This window comes from Micrasema longulum, unplaced genomic scaffold (genome assembly GCF_059751315.1).
Source record: "Micrasema longulum isolate JH-2025_06_02 unplaced genomic scaffold, ASM5975131v1 h1tg001570l, whole genome shotgun sequence".
NCBI classification, from domain to species: domain Eukaryota; kingdom Metazoa; phylum Arthropoda; class Insecta; order Trichoptera; family Brachycentridae; genus Micrasema; species Micrasema longulum.
Genome location: NW_028278753.1, coordinates 10,214 through 31,780, shown reverse-complemented (window position 1 = coordinate 31,780; position 21,567 = coordinate 10,214). Strand labels below are relative to the sequence as shown.

Here is a 21,567-nt window from a genome sequence, read left to right as displayed (position 1 = left end):
TTACATTTTTGTATTAAAGGATAATCCTCAAACCTTTTTTTCCTGGTTCCTTACGCAAAAACCATCTGACTAAATGTCTTAATAGCTTATTGAAAAAAATAGGTAAAAAGATAGCAAAGTTAAAACTTGAATTTAAAAGCTGGACCATTTTGTGAGAAGGTTTACTTTACCTGCAATGGTCATTTATCATTTATCCATTATTGGAACTAATTCAAAGTTCTGTCAGGAACAAAGTGTCAAGATTTTCAATTGACTGTTTTTCTCTTACAGCATTTTTTTAGCAAACGGTTTTAGAGTCTGTGGAGGGAAGGAGTGTTGCAGAAAAAGTCTTACGTGGTGAAAATATTTGTTTCCCATCTTTCGCGTTAGTTAATTTTCCATACTTATTTAATATTGACTGCAAACAATATAACTCTATTGACGAAATTCCTCCGTCAACGCATTGACCAATAGTTTTGCCCACCGGCGAAATCACAACACCACCTTAACCTCGAATCCGACTGTCACGTAATAATAGCCTCTACGCAATTCTCGTACCCTGGCCGGTGAAATGACGCGTGGGTAAGGTTGGTAATTCGCATAAGGCGGGTTTTACCATCTTGTTGGGCTTTTGCGAAATCTTTCCGAGCCTTGACCGAGTTGCCACACTATGAAGTGATGAGACATGAGACAAGATTGCGATGCGCGCAATCGATTGATGGAAATCGAATTGAATACTTTACAACCAGTTTTCAATAACCAATACATTTTTCCCAACAGCTTAAGAGAATATACGGAGGCAGATCGGTTGGTTGAATAGGTATTTTAATTATTTTTTTTGTAACCCTTTTGCAGATGCCTCCCCGAATACTGTGCAAAAAAGACAACTGCACGTCAGACGGATTATGCTTAACTTAAAGCGACACAATCGAGGACTCGTATTCCCGTTATGCCTTTCCCAAAACTGAACTGAATTTGATATTTTTATTAACAAAAAAGTATCAAATAGAATTCATCTGCGTCGACATGTTTTGTTTTTGTTTTTTATTTACATTTTAACAAAAAACAAAAAAAAAGAAATTTTTAATATTTTTTAAAAATATTTTCTTTGCATCAGATATCTTCACCAAGATACAAATATGAAAAGGGAAAGAAAAAAATTCTGTGGGATCAATTAATTTAAGAAATCATCGTACTTAATAGTATTTAATTTTTCTAAGCTGCGCTATTTTTTATATTGCATACGTCCGTAAATAAATTAAAGGAAAACTAAAAAATTGCATCCGGTTATCAAAATAACTGAGTTATTCGATCATCAAAATAGAGCTGTTTGGCATTCGTTACCGATTAATTGCAACACTACTCAAGACATTCGTGAAAATCACTTCGCAGTCGACAGTCGTTCGTCACAGGTTACGCGGATATACACGATTACGAATGTGCGCTTGACGCGAATGTAGAAACGATCGATTGATGAAAGTTATCCTTGTACAAAGTCTTGTAGCAATCTTTCTTGTGACAGCAGCTTTTACAGAAAACCTATGTTTAAGAGAAGTGCTTGGAAAAAAATTACTTATAAAATGAATTTTTCTATTAAGTGATTTGAAGTATTGATTAGTTAACTAAGGCTGTATTTCTGTGATATTTTTATTTAATAATTGAAATCGGTGCTTTATTTCGATTAAGTGCTTAATAATCTTTGGATTTATAATCGACAATCAAGGAGGAATAAGGTATATTAAATATTTATTTAAATCATGATTTAATTATGTTTTAGTATTTTTTCACGTAACATATATACTCGTATTTTAATAAAATACACCAGTGCGACTCAATTTTTTAAAATATATTAAGATCAACAACAATGGTCGATATTTGGAAAGATGTTTTTAAGGATTAAATATATGATTGCATTACGAAATAAGGCTTCAGTCTTATACAAAATAAGAAAATCATAATATTTTGCTATTTTAAAACACCGTTCTTTCAAACTTATTTTCTTAGGTGTACCTGATAAAGAAATAAACATAATTTTTTTTTTTAACTGAAGTACATATAATTACTTTTAAATAATGGTACTAACAATAATTTAATGATTTAAAGAAAAAAAAATAATAATCACGGCAATTTTTTTTTTAGCATTTAAAAGCATTTTAAATCACGTAAATTTTGTTTTATTTTCCATAAACTCTCAATTAAATTGCACTTTTAAAATAATAAATTCCTTGAAATATGCTAGTTAAATCCTTTTTCAATGGAATCATGTTTTTTTATTTATTTAATAAAAATATCTTTGTTGTAAATATTTTCTTTTTAGAATATGTTTAAAGAAAAAATTTAATGCCCTCGAATGGCCGATATGAACTTAAAAAAAAAATTAATTCCATTAAAAAGAAATGAGACGAAAATATTTTATCGATTTTTCTAACAAAACTATTGTTGAAGGCATAATTTAAGCAAGAGTTTAAGAAAAATAAAACAAAATAATCTGAAATTTAAAATGCTTATACAGAAAAACTCCATTTATTCGAAATCTTGTCATCCGGATTGCTAAATATCCAGATCGTTACACGAAAAAAAATTAAGACAAGGTTCTTAATTTTAATTTAATAGTGCAATTGACTTGGCTGGACATGTTTAAGTAAGCTTTTAATATGATTCCAATTCGGTGTATTATTTCAAAAGCAATAAAATATGGCACTCATTTCTCCGAATATTTAAAAATTTACTGAAGGTATTTCTTTACAAAAACCAAAGAATATGGATTTCGCTTCAAACACTTATTTTTAAAAAAAAAAATTAATTTAAATCACTACATTGAGTTTGACATAAATTCTTCATCTTTAGGTATATAATCGCCTATGTACATCACTAAGTTTAATCTAAATTTCAAGAAGCGTAATCTGCCGGTAAAAAAGTAATACAAATTATATAATGTAAAACTATCAAGTATTCATTTACTTAGTATTATGGTTCACAAACAATAAACAATACATTTGACATTGGTATAATAATCACAAATCGTTATTTTAGATATTGTTCATTAAGTATGTATGCTTTTTATTTGTGTGAAACCACTACAACTGTAAGATAAGTAAGATTTTCTGTTTGAAAAAAATACATTTTACTTTTTAATTCGTCTTCCAAATAAATTTTCTCCAAGAAATTATTATTCTGAAAGGTCTTTAAAACAAAAAAACAATAATTGCATTATTTAAATCAATACTTTTGAATTTGCTTACAACGTAAATACTCATATAAACATAATTATTTCAAATACAGTAAATTGTTTTTATTAAGCATTTTATTTGCTTCCGCCTAGTCATCAAAATGGTAACGCGGATATAGTGAATGTTATAATCAATAATTAGAGTATCATTAAAAAAATACGTCATTAAAATAAATCAATTAATTGCTTGTCGATGTTACGTATATATATTATATAAGTATGCGTAAATAGGTTAACAAATAAATACTTCAATGAATGCCTCATTTTACACGTATCATCCAATACACACGGCATGGTAAAATTGGGGTAGATTGACATTTCGTAGCATTGAGGAAACAAGGTTCTATGTAGATTCATTATTTCTTTCACACATGTAAGTTTGAAATGAAGACATTTTATCCAATATGTTTTTTTTTTAATATTGTCTGAATTTGATTTGATTTCGTCTTTCCATATAAAAGTTAAACGAAAAAAAACCTATTTTTTTGTAGAACCTTGTTTCCCCAACGCGACGATTTATTCAATTACTTTGTATTTATTTAAAATATGTTTATCGGCTACTCTCAGGTGAAAATTCCGCAAAAGAATATCGAGTGTAGATTGATCGGCGTCATGATGTACTTTTTAATTTGTTTGGCTGACATTAAATGCAAAATAAATTACATTACACAAAATAATATTGTTTATCATTCCGTTTGGATTTTTTATCTTCGTTGGGACAATAAATACACTAACATGCAAATAATTATTAAACGATTATCGATTTTTAATTTTTATGAAGTAACAGAGCTTTTATTGGAATAAATAAAAAAAATTACAAAATCAATAAAATTTTCGGGTTTTCCCTAATTAAAAAAATAACACTATAATCTAACTCACAAACTCACTTTACAAAATCAACTGATGAATGAATCACTTTTCTTGCCATTTTCAATTTTTGTAAATCCTGGAAACACTTGGTGTTTTTGAGTAAAACAATTTAATAGTAAGCCACTTTAAACTACTAAATTTAAATTCCAACCGTCCATGCGATCAGTATCTCCTATTTTTGTAAATTTATTTATTTATTTTGTTTTTTAAAATATAACTAAAACTCTAAACTTCATTGTCAAATAAAAAATATGTAAATAGAGACTAGAATTCTCACTGTTCATGCGTTTTGTAGCTGCAAGACGTGCTGTAATCTAGCTCCTATATATCATAATTGGAGACGAGGAACTAGCATTCCAATCGTGAATGCGCTCTGTAGCTGCAAGACGTATTGGGATATTAATTTATTACAGCGCCCTTGAGGTGATTTTCACAAAAATGGCGCTATGGAAATTATCACAATTTAATAATTATAATAAAAGATTAAATTAACTTAACTACCTGTATGTCGGTAATATTTAATATTAATAATATATTACATTACAGAATATGCGTACATTTTTTCTTCTAAACGTGTTTAATTATAAGTTACCGACGAAGATACTTTTAATGTTTGTGCAAACATTCTCAATTTCGTACACAAATATCGTTTTTTTTTATAGACAGTTGAAGATAACTCTGTTAACTTCCCATTGTAATCGGGGCCCTGGTCTGCTATTATGAACGGTCTCGCGACCATAGAGCACACTTTTATAACTCGTATCTACCAAAAAATGTTTTAAAAAAACCGGCAAACGGTCTACGAGACAAAAAGTTTAAGGACCTCTGGTTTAAATTAAAACTCTAGAACACCGCTTTAAAGAGTGACAAGGTAACCTCTGTTGGTTAAATTTCGCAACACCTCGGAACTAAGAATTACCTAGGATTGCGTGTGTCCCGCCATTTGCGCGGATTTGTAAATAAGCATAATATAATAATCTGAAGTAATTAACATTACATGTGTGGTTATTTGCATTAAGAAACATTGGACATTACCTAACGTGTAATTGATATAACTTGTAATCGTGGAATATTATCCTAAACAACGGACGGTAGTCTAAGAAATATTGATTTTCAAGAATAACCACACATTGTTAGGTTATGTTAGGCTATAGAAATTACTAGATATGACGCAAATTAGCAGCTCTGTCCACTGATATGTATATTTTTAATTTATGCGTTATTCTTAAAGCAGATGCATTTAAGAAATACCAAATATTGTGATGCCCTCGACAATTTAAATTAAATAAATAGCCGATCAGTCAGTGACACGCAAACAAGCACATCATTACCAAGTTTGTTTATTTACACCACAGCTGCACTCAAAGATCATGCATATGCTACCAAAAATTGGAGGAACTCATTTTTAGTACATAAAAAAGTTTGTATTTTTACTTTAACAATCAACATTCGTTTTTGGTGGATCTCAATCTGATTCTACCCTTGAATTCCTTATAATTTTGACCGATTTATTTCTTAAATAATAATTAAATTCAAAAATAATATTAACACCCGTTTATTATATTTTAAAAACGTATTTCTATCAGTGCAGCCTTGTAACTAAGAAAAGCTTCGCAATTGCGCCGCTAGCCGTAGATTAAGGTTCACAAAAAAATATACTAATTTTTGAATATTAATTGTTTTAAGCTTTGTTAATCACTCATGAACAAATATTTCGAAATAATGAAAAGTTACAGATTCCCTTTTACAATGTTTATACGAAAGGTTTTTACACACTTTCATGACGCAAACAGGCGTTTTGGTTTCGATTCTAAACGTCACGCCTGGCTGGAGGTCGAAGAACGACTAATAAAGCGTTCGGAACGACAGCGTTTGGGCATGAGTGTCATAATTTTTCCGGGCGCAGGGCATATTTACATGTATTGCTATGTCGATGCCTACATCCAACATATATAAACCCATTGCAGGCAAAGTGAACTAACTGACGTTTAAAAGGTGAAATCAAATCATAGCTTTTTTTTATATTTCTGTTATCAGTTTAATCAAAATACCTTTTTCCTAGTTTTTTATGTACAAAAGATGCAAGTTAATGAAAAAATTCCAAGTTTAAATATTCAAGTTTAACTATTTTATCCGTTAATTGTATAGAAGACTTATATTTCCTTTTTGTATATTTGTTTCTACGTAACTCGTCACCATAAATACTACATTAGCTGGCAGCTACCATTGTTATTATTCTTTAAAATTGAAAAAAATGTACTGTCAAACTTAGAACAAAGTGGTACATAAATATACTACAAAATTTTTTGAGGTATTTCATTTTTATTATTTCGTATTAATAATAAGTTTTATCTCACAATGGCATCGTAATAGTGTATACTAATTTACTAGTATTCAACTTTGCTTTTTCAAATGCAATAGGTTTATTGATTTATTTATTTACATACATAGGGTTATTGTACATTATTTGAGACAATAAGTCCCAACTCCATGGGACTAAAAGTCCTGTGTTGAGATGGGACGAGCAATTATATGACACAGACACATGAGTATATCACCACAAATATAGGATTTGAAACATAAAAAATAATTATAAAAAAATATTTTTTTAAATATATACCTATATGACACATTAATATGGTATACAGTAAACTGAAGCATTTGGAAAATCATCAGGGAGTTTTCTACTCAAATCCCTTCCACTAAGGAAAATCCAGTCCTTAACTCTTTTCTTGAAAATATTTTTTTCGGTGCGATAAAATTATCTTGAAAGTTTTTTTTTGCAGGTTTTTAAGACGTAAATCAACACAAAAATTCCCATGTGTCCTATAAAGAGTTTATAAGGCATTTAAAAGTCTTACCCTATAGATGCCTACATTTCATATTTGCCTCTCGAAAATCTTTTTCATCTCTTTTGTAATAAAATTATTTTTAAAAGATGCTTTTCTATTTGCAACATAACATCATATTTATTTTATAAACAATATACATGTTATATATTTTTTTTTACAAAAACAAAGTCAATTGTTAAAACAATCGCACATTGTTAATAGAATGGACTCGTGACATCAAAATACGAGTATTAAATGTAAGAATTGATTCAAACAATAATACTATAGTATGAAAGGCAATATTTGGACCAAGGCTCTAACCTCGGCACCGAATCCAAATAAAATAAAACAAAAATAAGAAAAACGCGAATAAACATCTGTAATTTTACATGTCTTTATTAAATTTTCAACAACAAATAGTATAATAAACATCAATGATCGAAAATTGTGTTACATAAATATAATTTCATCGGTAAATTACAATATATTATAATAATTATCAGTACGCTTTTTAAAAACTAAGTTATTTGCTGAAGAGATTTTTTTTTAAATTGAAATCAAATAATGTTTTTTACTACTTCTCTTATTTCTACTAATATTTATTTATTCATAATATTATGTACAGCTCGGTGCATCAACGAATTCTGTGATTTTGCCTTTTTCTGAAATGGAAAGCCTCTGTTTATTTTTATTTCGTGTTTGATATTCGAGGAATAACCTATTGGTTCATTATTATGTAAATACAAAACATTATTTTTAAAAATATAAATTATTGTAATGTCGGACCTTTTTTTTATAGCATTAATTAAACATTTGTGTATCACTATTTTTTAAAATTATTTTCAAAGCCTTATTTTGTTAAACAGTAAGTTTCTTTTTTCTTCTTTAATAGCCAAACAAAAGGATAATTCTTATGGGGGATAATCAATTAGTTGGATATTTTTTTGCAGGAATCCGCATTCATATAATATCTTCTAATTCGTCCCATAAGAGAAACCTTCTTGGCTATCTTTTTAGTCACATGCCTAGTATATTGGGAAAAAGTCAGTCTAGAACAGGTATGTGAAATATCACATACTACCAATAGCGATAAAAATATATAAAATGAATTTAGAATAATTATAGATTAGAGACTTTGACTCAATCTATGTAATGAAAATTTTATATATTGCTTTAGTACGTAGCCAACTTGAATACAACTTGGTTATATGGTCACCATATTATAAAGTGCATATAAATAACATCGAAAGAATTCAACGTAAATGTTTACGTTTCGTTAATTTTAAATTAGGTATTCCAGTTGAACATATTAATTATACATACTTAAATAAATATTCAAATTTACACACATTGGAAACTAGAAGAAAATTAAATGATTTGTTATTTTTATTTAAAATATTAAATTCAATATGTGGCTGTTCTGAACTGTTGAAACTAATTAACTTGCGAGTGCCCGGCCGGATTACTCGATTTAATAAACTCTTCTATATAAATGTATCTACAACTAACTGCAGTGCACACTCGCCTATAAGGAGAATTCGTGTGTTTGCAAACGAATACGCAAATGATATAGATATATTTAATACAACACTTTTGAATTTTAAAAGGCAGTGTGTCAATTTATTATCCTCAAATTTAAATACTTAAATAATACTATGTTGTTTTATATTGTATACCTTTTATTAACTTATATCTGTATTCTTAATTATTATTTTTTTACATTCTTCTAATTTTAAGATTCTTTTAATATTAACCGATAGGAAAATAAACTTCTGTTTTCTCTACTGGAATATATGTATGTGTGTACTTTAAGTAAGATTATTTTGTATACATTTTTATTTTATTTTTATTATTACTTCATTTCCATTTTTTTGCCACTTTTGTGTAAAATATATCTCTGTTCTTCATATATAAATATATGTCAAACATGTAAAAGCCTGCAAGGCGTTTAAATAAATAAATTAATAATCGATAGTATTTTCGAAATAAATATAAATATTGTATAGAAATGTTTAAATTTGTTGTTAAAAAAACGCGACATGTTTGACCTTGGTTGTTGTGACATCAAGATTCGTGATAATGGTCTTAACAAATTTTAATGGCCAGGAACAAATAAACATGAATCGTGACGTATTAGGGGCGTGACCAATGGAATGACCGTTTTTGCGGGAATTCAAAATTAATTAAATTAAATTTAAACATATTTTTTATGCTACTAATAATTAGCAAAAAAAATATTTTTTTACTGGACCGTATTTCATATGCCTTTATTACTTAAAAATGTTAAAAAAGTGATATTTCCCGAATCGTAAATATTTCATTTCATTACCTTCTTCAACATTTCTTCACGCATCACTATTTTTGCTGGAGTAGGGATTTTTTGTTTGCTACATTTATATACTACGTTTATTTGTGTGAAAATCAATAAAGATCGGAAACATCTGTTAAGTATTTACATTTTAATCTTCATAAATCCGGGAAATTTAACGGGAATCAAAATTATTATTAATTTATTGAGTGGAATACAAAAATATTGTTTACATGTAAATTTGTTCATAATAAAAAAATGAACAGTATTTTTAGTGATTTTTAAGTTATATAATCATCATAGTTACTTCCTCTGCATTTAATGGTGTAAATGGCACTGCATTGGGAATAGAAACAAGTGTAGACATTTTAATTGGTAGGGGAAATTTTAGTTCAATGTGAGTGGACATTGGAAATAAAACATTATAAACAAATAAATAAATAAAATAAATAAAATAAATAAAATAAATAAAATAAATAAAATAAATAAAATAAATAAATAATATAAATAAAATAAATAAAATAAATAAAATAAATAAAATAAATAAAATAAATAAAATAAATAAAATAAATAAAATAAATAAAATAAATAAAATAAATAAAATAAATAAAATAAATAAAATAAATAAAATAAATAAAATAAATAAAATAAATAAAATAAATAAAATAAATAAAATAAATAAAATACATAAAATAAATAAAATAAATAAAATGAATAAAATGAATAAAATGAATAAAATGAATAAAATGAATAAAATGAATAAAATGAATAAAATGAATAAATAAAATAAATAAAATAAATAAAATAAATAAAATAAATAAAATAAATAAAATAAATAAAATAAATAAAATAAATAAAATAAATAAAATAAATAAAATAAATAAAATAAATAAAATAAATAAAATAAATAAATAAATTATTCGGTTCACCAATGTCCTGACAACATTCAGAAAATGGAGAGGCTACACACGTTGAGTTACATTTATATGTATATTTTTATTAAATGGATGGAAGAAATTACCGCCTGACAACTGGTTTGCCAATTTACAAAAAGTCATACAAATAAATTAATAAAATTCAAAACGTATTACTAATAAAATAAAAACAACAAAAAATCTTCATCACTAGTAATATTTCTATTGTTACCGTATTAGTAATATTTATATTTTATAGCATATACTTATTGTACTCGCTTCATCATATAAGTATTTGCATAATCTTTTGTTAAATTTTTACATTTTTTTTAACGAAAAAAGACATATTTGCGTTCTTATGATTTACCCAAATATTACATTTGGAAGGTCATTTTCAATGAGTTGCACATAACTCACTATTAGAAAATAAGAATTAAGTTGGAGTAGAGTGGGATTTGAACCACGGACCTTTGAGCCGTGAGTCCGAGACACTAGTCACGGGACCACAACTCGATTCATAGTAATAAAACATATTATATGAACAAATATTATACTTCCAGGAGTTATAAAAAAAATCGTTTGGGACCGTACATAAAAAGGAAACATTTTTGTGACAATACATAACATTAGTAAAAACAATTCAAAACAGTAAGAATATGTTATATGGGAAACATAAAACACAGTATTTTTTATTTTTATTTTCTTTTATTCAGGAAACATACAGTACAGTTACAAAGTTTAATATTTTACACAATTGGACTTAATTCTAATGGACCAGTGAAGTTTCCATATTAAAAATATTATACACTATCTATTTAAATTACATTAATAATTAGCTCTATCAAAAATACTTGTATAATATTTTTTTAATTACGATACTTTATGCTATTCATCAGTTCGTTTACTTTATCAGGCAGTAATGGCCAATATTTTTCAGAGACTTTTTGCCGAATTACGTTAAGCGAAATTCAGAGACATGAAGATTTTTTTGTATTGTGGTTGTGAATGTCGTGATTAAATGTGTATTTTAAATTTGTGTGAGCAAAAAAGTATATGATATTTTAAATTGCTTGCCAAATAATCCAAAGTACATAAAAAGGTTTAAAAATTCAAAATTCATATACGCAGTCATCTTTTCTGAATCATCGAATGACACTGTAAGAGGAAAATCTTTTTATCTACGTCATAAGTTGTTAGTAACAGATTTTTTAGAAATTATTATATGTTCTAGGACAAACCGATAAATTTGAATAACATTTTTTTATGAATAAATATATCAGCAATCAATTACTCATCAACTTCTCATCAATGCCAAATAGAATGTCAGATTTTAAATCAATAAAGGAGATTTAAAAAATATATTTAATTAGCAAAACGTTTTCTCGTTATTTTAAGAACAACGTGATTGTAAAATACCGTATTTTTCGGACCATAAGGCGCACTTTTTTGTTCTGAAAATTCAAAAAAACATTAGGGTTCGTCTTATCGTCCGCAAAATACGGTATTTACATTTTTTTAATCCACTCTGGGACTTAGTATGAAAACTGATACATACGTGTCTACCTCTCTAATGAATCAGAATGCTCGTGTTTTGAGAGGGAGTTTGCACAACAATTTATAGATAGAGATTTTTTAAATATTATGATTTTACAATAATTATTAATTTAACAATGGTTATCAATTGACATCAAACGCTTGCACATGAATTAATAAAATAAATTGTCTTGTGGTTTTGGATTTAAATGTATAAATTTAATATCAGTATCTGTCTGAAACCACAAACAAAATATTTAAAAGGCATTATTGGCTTTGTGGTTAGGAACTTTATACTTCATATTGTGAATAATTCCTTTTCCCTCCGATCAATTCGCCAATCATGAACAGACGTCATGGCGTCGTGCGTCACGCTTATGACGCGATGGAATAATAAGAGACTTATCATCATTTTTATGCCAAATTCCAGCGAGGATTAAAAGATCTTTGAAAATAACATTAAAAATCAGCGTTTTTGACTTAATTGAATACATATCAATAGTGCAAAAGTTTTTTTGTGTATTCCTCTTTATTATTTTTTTTTGTGTAAAAAAAACTAAATTATGTACTGACAATTTTTGATGGAATTTCATTGTTTTTTTTTCAATTTTTTAATTAAAAAAAAATTAATTGACAAAGTTATTATAAAGTTATAAATGTTTTGTACATACATAGTTTATTATAACGTTTCTACCTCTCTAATAAATTTGTGTTTAGAGAGAGAGTTTGTTTTACATTATTTTTTATATTTAAATGTATACAAATATGTATATTATTTTATTTCTGAATATTTTCTAATAATTTGTCCCACTCTGTTACATTGAAATATTGCGTATTGTATTTCTTTCAACTTATTTTTTTAATGTACCTACACTTAAAATAATATTAAGTTTTATATAAATTATCTTTACACTGTATAATATTCACCAGTCTGAAAATGCCCGTTAGAGGGCGAAAGCGCTAATTGGTCAAACAAATAAGTGAAGGTGTACCAAGTATTTTTAATCAATAACTTAAATGTAAACATAAGTTATTACATTCTTAATTTTCTTTTTTTCTTAACCTTAAAATTCAATTTTCGGTACATATTTTTTTTGTATAGAGCATAATAAATTATATATTTTTTACAAAAGAAATACAATTAGGCGAAAGTACACGCTAAGAAAACGAATCGAGCACCACATCAAAAAATAGGGAACGTTTGTGTTTAACGTGGGATTAATAGGTAATTAACTTTCCTTTTTTTTTCATCGAGTTTTGATATATTTTGTTGCAAACATAATTTTATTTTTGAGTCTTTAAATGATGACATTTTATTTCAGAAATATTTTATATCGTTCAAGATATCTTCCATGATTTTTTAATTGTACCCGAAAATTGGGCGATAATAATTCTGGTGAAACGCACACAAAATGAGGAAATCATACGATTTGGCCATTTAAAAACGAATATTTTTTTAATCGCGCAATAATAAAAATAATGAAAAAACACAAATTAAATAAAAACAATAATTTTAAAGGTAAAATTAAAAAATATGCATAAAAGTTTTATGTATCTAAAATATAATAACTTTTAGACCGGCAGATTACGCAATCTCAATAAAGACTAAGCTTCGAACTAAAATTTCTTGTAATAATTTAAAAACAATAAATTGAACATGAAAGTGGCTGAAGCAAAATTTTATTTTTTGTTTTTAAAAAGAAATACAAGCATTTTAAATCGCATATATTTTTGTGACATTTTCCTTTATTTCGACGTAAAATTAAACCTTCAGTAATTCTTTTAAAAAATATATTTACCGAAATATTTTAGTTAAAACCTTTTTTTATAAAATTATTTTCTTTTTTATTTAAACAAGATAATTTTGGTTGTAATATTTAATTTATAACAATATCTTATTGACGTTTTTATGTCCTTCATACCTGCCTTTACCGGTACCGATAAGGCACCACCTGCTGACAAGCCTCAAAATAGAGTCTTAGCTGGTTATTTCTTTTAAAAAAATTTAAAAAGATTTACAAATATTCAATCATTAAAGAAAACAAACATTATAAAAATATCAACATGAATTTTTTTTTCATTAAAAAAAATAATAAATTGATATTCATCAAATGAATTAACACAAAAAATATAATCAATTCGAACACGAATAAACAAGAAACAAGAAACAAAAATAATCTAATGGTGCCATTTCGTAAAAATACAAATTTGTGAATTTGTTTTGTGCACCGACCTGTATCTACGTACCAGGGGCGTGCGGTGGGGTTTTTTTTATTAGGGAAGCAATTAATATATAAGTTATTACTCTTAAGAAATTAAAGACAAACTAAATACTTTATACATATGATTAGAAATAAAAACAATAATTTTACATATCTAGAAATAAATTAAAATGACAGATCAACCAAATTCACTATATATTGCGTAATAAAAAACTGGGAATTATTTTGTGGCATTATATTTTATTTGACTAAAATGCAGTGAAACCAAAATAAATATTATCTTGTAAAAAAAAAATTCAACGAAAAAGAATTGGTCATTATTTCAACCCGACAAATCAACATATGTGGTAGATTATAAACTTTTTTCTTATAACAAATCAACATTATATTGTTGTAATATTCGAATTAAATTCTAGATTTTACTTATTACGATAATTTCAGCATTGTTAATTTCAAAACAGCAATAAGTTAGCTCCCGTGTTTTATTCTCTAATGTAAGGTATAGAAACGATTTGAATGAATCAGGATTAACTAAATGTTATTAAATATTTATTTATACCTACTTACAGACTTTTCTATGTCTATCGGTTTTAAAATATATCTCCGTACCATTAATTGTAAAAAAATACCACCATTTCAGGTGGGTACCTACCTAATATAAATGTTATTTTAAGCAAGTCATGTACATCTCGATCATGATTTACACATTATAATTATGGGGCCTTACTTATAAACCTGGTATAAAGTGATGCGCAAGCGTAGTGGTAGAATAAGATCGGGGATACCATCCTTATTCTACCACTATAATAAGAATGGTATTCCCTTCAGTAAGGCCCGTTATTAACTTATTCGACAGCGTTATTAGGCTAATGGATTTTTACGGGACGACGTTTTTTAAATCAAAACAGGTGTATATAATTTTAATATTTTTATCACTCCTTTTTACAATTTGATTCCGCGTATTTCTTTTCTTGCTTGTGTAATTTAGTTTTGACTTTAGTTGCAGTTTTAAATACGACTTTGATAATAGAATATTGTTTAATAAACATATACAAACATTTATTGTTTACCCACGAACAGGCCATACGTTTGTGGGTTTTTTTGTTTACTATTTTTAATATTAATATCTATTTCATTGCTTTATAATTATCCTTTATTTTTGAAATATTCTGTTTTAACTCTTATATTTATTGTAAAAAAAAATACAATAATAAATAAATGACATTTTTTTTATGTTCATAATATTGTATTAAAACGTGTACTTGCTCTTATTTTTTTTAAATGACTCTTTCTAAAAAAAATTACGTACTCTTTTATTGATTGATATAAAAGATATGCAAGTATTATATTTTATTATAAAATTACACATTAACACTTACAAAGTTTATTGCACACGGTTGAAATTTCGTACAGGAAACAAAATGGCAATGCCTACAGTGCTAATTGTACTTATACAGTACCTATGCAAATGACGCTCATCTTAAACTTTCCAATTATATTTCAAAGTCGTTAAGAGTCAATGTACCCGATGCTAAAAACATGATGATAAAACCAGAAATTTTACGCATATTTATTGCCATAACTAGGAAAAACATCAATTTAAAATATGTATTAAGAATAATCAAAATAAGAAATTAATGCAAAATGTCGTACAAACATTTAAATGTCCTCTTCAAAAATTTCACTTTGATTTTCAATTTAAAATAGGTACTCAATAATATAATAGACGCGGATAATAGTCCGAAATTGCTTTCACTTTTCAATTTTAGTATCGGAATCCGGCACACTATTCAACAAAACATATTTTTATTTATTCAAAAGAACTGTCTTGTGCATTCTATTTTATAAATAATAAATTATGATGCGGCAGTCAATATAGACCGTCGTTAATATTTATATATTAAACTTTTTGTGCATACATAATATTTGTACCTTCGGAAAACTTCACTGTCGATTGACAATGTCGACTTTTTATCAAATAGCGAATATTTGTATTTGTAGATTTTTAGGAGTTCGCAATACGATTGATTAAATTTAAATGACGATAATTTTGACGTCAACTTTATTTATACGCCCATTAAAAATACTTCACCTTAAAAAAATAAAATACGTTGTTTTGCGTGATGGTACCTTAGAGTTTAGAGGATAAAACACGGGGGTGCACTTTTTGCCGTTTTGAAGTTAAAATTGCAGAAATTATAGCAATAAGCTATTTTATACGCGAATAAAACAGCGAGATCCACTTTCGTCATAAAATCGCATTTTTAAGTTGAAACGAAAATCTCCTGTCAACTTTGTCTAATGCAAAAAAAAACATCAGTTGTCTCAGTAACATTATTTTAACATATACTGTAATTATCAAATTAAACATTATTTTGCATTGAAAGTTTATTGAAGATTGAAATTATTTATTTATTTATATACATCAACGGTTCAAAGAAACTTTTACAAAAAAAGATTTACAGAAATAATCACAGCAGTGCACAATAGTTATTGAGTCCGTAATATGAAATAATTGAATAATTAAAACTAAACAATTTAGTGAACATATAATACAAAAAACACAAAAGTAAAAAAGAAACATAACATCTTTAAATAAAAGATAACAATAACCATCAGAAAATCTTATGTTCTAAGTATAAATATAGCACAGTAAAGTGGCGAATAACTAGATAATAATAATAATTTTAAAAAATGAATAAAACATTAGTTCTTTATAAGTTATAAGTCTTTTAGAGCAATAAAAAATAAAAATAAAAGTTAAACTTAATTTAACTAAATAATACCTATATTTGGTGAAATAATCATAAGTTAGTTGGAAGAAGTTGCTATTTGGCAATAAATCTACCAATGTACAATTTAAATTATATCTAACACATTAAAATAAAGAAATAAATTATTTCGTATTTCAGGAAACAAAGTTAAATTTAAATCCATTACTTTTCTGAAAAATAACGAGTGAAAATACGCTTTAATTCATGAATAAAATTTGTGTTAAAATATCAAATATTTTATCATATTTTTTTCTATGTATCCTGGGTGTAGGAGTATCCAAGTAATCTCACTTAATTTCTAAGGAAATCATAATTCAAGGATTCCACGGGTATTTTTAATTAATATTTTTTATATGACCACTTACCGATTTTTCTACGTCTTCCGGTTTCGAGAAGTACCCGTTTCTTCGTCAGGACACCAATTAAACCAACACGCAAAACCCACTATACACCTTCACCATAGTTGTTGCACAAAAATATAAAACCAACATGACATGCATTTTAACAAGCACATGCACTGATTAGGACAAACATGACTAATTAATACTGACTAAATTATGAAAATATTATGTGTTGTTTGAGAAATAGTTGAAAAGGGGTAGAGGGGATGGAGTTAGGGGGTGAGCTAAATAGGTTTTGGGTGACCATTACAGTGTTACATCGTATAAATGACTATATTCAAAGGTTGTTTGATTATTGATCAAAGGAACATTCTTTTTTAAAGCTTTCTTAATGTGAAATATTTCCATATTATTTACTTTTTACCCTTTATTACTTGTATGTAAGATCTTAACTCCTGTATTTTTATTAAAGTCATGATTTAAATTAATATATTTGTGAATTCGGAGAAATTATTATTGAGAAGACACCTCATTTGTTCTTTAACACGAATATCAAAATTTCTTGATGTTCTTCCAACGTAAACTGAAGGACAAGAATTGCATTTTAATTGGTAAACACCTGAATTATTTAATAATTTTTTTTTAACTTTATTATTGAGCAATAATTTACCAATATTATTATCTGTATTTGTTTAATCTTACTCCCGTGGAGGATGGTACAGATTTGTAAATTGGGGTTATTACCAAATGATAATTTCTTTCAATCAACCGATAAAATAAAACGTTCAACAATTTTATTTTTAGATTAAAAACGTATGCGAGAAAAAAAAATAACAAGACAAAAATAGAACTAGCAATTAATGTACATACTTTAAATGAATTAAGTATTATTCTTCAATATGAAACGGAAATATAGAGGAATAAAAGAAGATAAATAAGATGTTTCTTCAGCCGTGATTTAAACAATAAAACATTTTGAGCCATTTTAGGTGATACAATAATCAGATAGTTAGCCTTATTTCCTAAGACTAAGTAAATACCTAATGCATGTATTTTTATATCGTTCCAGTTTTTTTTTTTAAATTCAGTTAATTTCTAATTTTAACTATGTATAATGTTTTGAATATTAAATGTTTATAGACTAATACTGGAAATTATTTCAAGCTTAATTCCAGTATTACAATGAAAGCATCCACCCCTTTCCCGAAACTTTTCATAAAGACTTGAGTCTTTCTTCAGTCAATATCATTTTTTTTTTTAAACTAATTAAGCGAAAATTTAATATTTCTTTACAATCAAACCGCTAAAATAACAAAACAAATGAACTTTAAAAACTTTCATTGTACCCCTCACTGCAGTATTGTCAGTTTGTGATCAATCAAATACACATCGTCAGCACAATCACCTTTTTCTAATTTCCCAGTATGACAGTGGAGGAATACAGTGTTAGTTTCAAATTGAGACCGCGGCCGCACGCTCCAGATCCCGCATCGGAAAGGAAGAAGAACGTAGTAATACAAACAAATCAATCAAACGACACGAAACCCAAATACATATGGGAAACATTAGAATAATTTGCCCTATACAACATGCACTCTATCAACAGAAGAAAAACAATACGTATCCATAACAAATCACAGTGGAAAATCAAATTATCAAGACACTACCGGCAAAATCCTAACACAGATCCTAACATGATCCCTATCGAACTCAGGCAAAATCACTTTTCGTCATAGTACTGAATTCCTCGCAAAAACCATTTTCCTAATACCAACAATAGAAACAATCCTATGCAAAGACCTTAATCGTCCAACAATTTCACAGACCTTAAAGCAGACGAAACGGGTCCTAGAGCATGGTCGGCGCGTGGTTCTCTTGAGTTAGTCTACTATTTAGATTTGTAATTTACCATTTCCCTTCTATGGGACAAGAACAACACAGACGGACAAGAGTTCAGTTCAGACAACTAATGCTAGTACCCAAGTATGCATCCTTTTATCTTAATATCAGTATCAGTCTACGAACATTTGGTCTTATTTGTAAATTATAATTACAATACTTTTAAACAGGATAAAATATTTGACATGTATTAAAAACATTACTTCGCATTATCCCAACGGAAGCAATATTAGGTACTCATGATTAAACTGTTATACTATCTGGATATTTACGTAAATATTTAAGGTAAAAATGATTTCAAATATTTAAAATTGTATAAGAAAAAATGCGGGAACTGACGTAAAAAATCCCAAAACAGCATTTTCTGTCATGTTCCTGCGTCTGTTATAGAAATTTCATTTTGAAATAAAATCGTGTTCCCAAATTAAATAAGTTTGAAAATAATAAAAATAATAATTTATGATAATTTTATTCCAGTAAAATGGATAAACAGTGCAGAGCCAATTCTACCATGTAAAACAAAAACAAACATAATTTTTATATAACAACCCAGAGGTAACTTATATACTATGTACAATAAAAGAATAAAAAAAATTAAAGATAAAAACTTCCTAAAAAAATTAAACTAAAGTACAATACAAAAATGAATAAAAATAATCAACTTGTAATAAAAAAAAGTAATAAAAAAATAGAATTAATATAAAATAACATTAAAATGATTTTTTCAATAAATGAAAAAAAAAAAAAAATAATACTCCTAATGCATTTAAACCTGTTTTAAGTATTTTTACATTTTGGCTGTAATTCGATCAAACTTTGGGAATATTTCGAAACGCTGGACCCACCTGTTTAGATAGCGAATTTTGATTAATGCCGCGCTGTGGTATTTAAAAATAATTATAATAATTTATTTGTCGGTTCCTATGGTCAGTTCGGAGGCAAACTGTGAGCTACACGCACGTCGATATAAACGTACAAATTTTGAAAAATGAAAGCTGGAACGTGGGACGGTGTAAGTTCATTAAATACCTAGCGTCGGGGGCCAGCTAGTTTGAGTCTTAGACCGTAAACAAATAATTAGTGTTGCTATTATAAAAAATGGAAACTTATGATATATTTTGTTTGCAGAGAGGGTGGTGCAATGAACGGTGCGGCTGCGGGAGCAGCCATGGCGGTTGACGGTCCCAAACCAGAAAACAATTTGGATGCCAAACTAAACCACACTAACAATAAAACTCTACAGACGCAACAAAGCTCAGTAAGTGACATATTGTTTTATTATGTATGTATTCAATCATTATGACCCTCAATCTTTCGATTTTTTAGAGTAAGTGCCTGGGGAGAAGATTAGGTGGTTCGATTTTATAAGTAACATTTAAAACATTTAAGTTTGTAAGTGAAAATTCTTGATGGAAGTTCATTGTAATTTATAATATAAATAAAAAACGAGTGATACTTATTAAATTACTTATTACCATAAATTTGGAATATCCAGTGACCGGTTTCATCGCTTTCGCGACATCTTCGAGACTGGTATCTTTATTAAGGAGTTCAATGTATTTATACAAAACAGAGGTAAGTGGTCCGTGGTGTAGTGGTCAAGACGCTTGACTCACGCACGGAAGGTTCCGGGTTCGATTCCCGGTGAGAACACAAAAATTTAAAATGTGATTTTTCTCAAGCCTGGTTGTTGTGGTATTGAACAAAAACATCAAAAATATATACAATAGTTACCAGAATTTTTTTTTTTTTTAAATACCACATCTGCAACAAACATTAATATTTACCTATATAAAAGAAAGGTTAAGTAAATAAAATAGCCATTTAAAAAAAAATTAAATAATAATAGTGTTTTAAAAGGAAAGTTTAAAAGTTTACATCATGGTATATATAAATATTAATACTTAACAATAGTAAATTTTTAAAATGATTAAAAATACAAGAGTGAAGAATTTAATCAAAAGATAAGAACTTATCGTTCCTTGAATTTTCAATATTTTCATTTCAAAACACAGGACTTGATCATCAGCAACATGGAATAAAATAAATCTAAATCATCACTGTATTGATTTGTAAGTCGCTGCATGCGAATAATTTGTGAATTCAGTGAATAATTAGTACCAGGATGATGGCTGTAAAACAAAAAAAATGGTCTTGTTGGTCTATGTGGAATACGAAAGTTTATTGAAGTTAACAGTTCTAGGCAATATATTATATAACTCGGAAGAGTCTTAAATACATAAAAATAAAGTAATATGCTAATTAAAAATACTTAACTTCAATATCAATACATAGATGGCGCTCCAACGCGCTTGTGAATGGTTTCTCATTTAATAACATATATACAAAAATCAAAAAAATGTTACCTGTGTCGATATTCGCTAATAAGCGGAATGGGGAATGTTGTAAATACACCGCAAGACAAAAAAAATTACGAGTTTACCTGCTACCGCGCCCCTTGACTTTACTGAACCCTTTTTCTAAGAAATCCTTTATCGATACCTCTTTCTTTTGTTTAATAAATTAAGGACACTATGTGTCACCTTTCTACAATATTTACATTTTAAAATGTCTCAACAGTCTTGTTTTACCCGCGTTTGAGTGAACATAACACAACAATCATGGAAAGTGCAAAGCAAATGTCGATTGCGATAAAATCCAAAATAA

At 27.4% G+C, this 21,567-nt stretch overlaps 1 long non-coding RNA gene across 3 annotated transcripts in view; it reads left to right on the top strand.

Moving 5' to 3' along the window:
- Window positions 1–20,735, top strand: part of LOC148274817 (uncharacterized) — a 152,613-nt gene extending 131,878 nt beyond the window's left edge. For all 3 annotated transcript variants that reach the window (XR_015824192.1, XR_015824193.1, XR_015824194.1), the window contains exon 3: window positions 20,029–20,735. This is a non-coding gene — a long non-coding RNA (uncharacterized LOC148274817). The remainder of the gene's footprint in view (window positions 1–20,028) is intronic.
- Window positions 20,736–21,567: the final 832 nt, after the last annotated feature.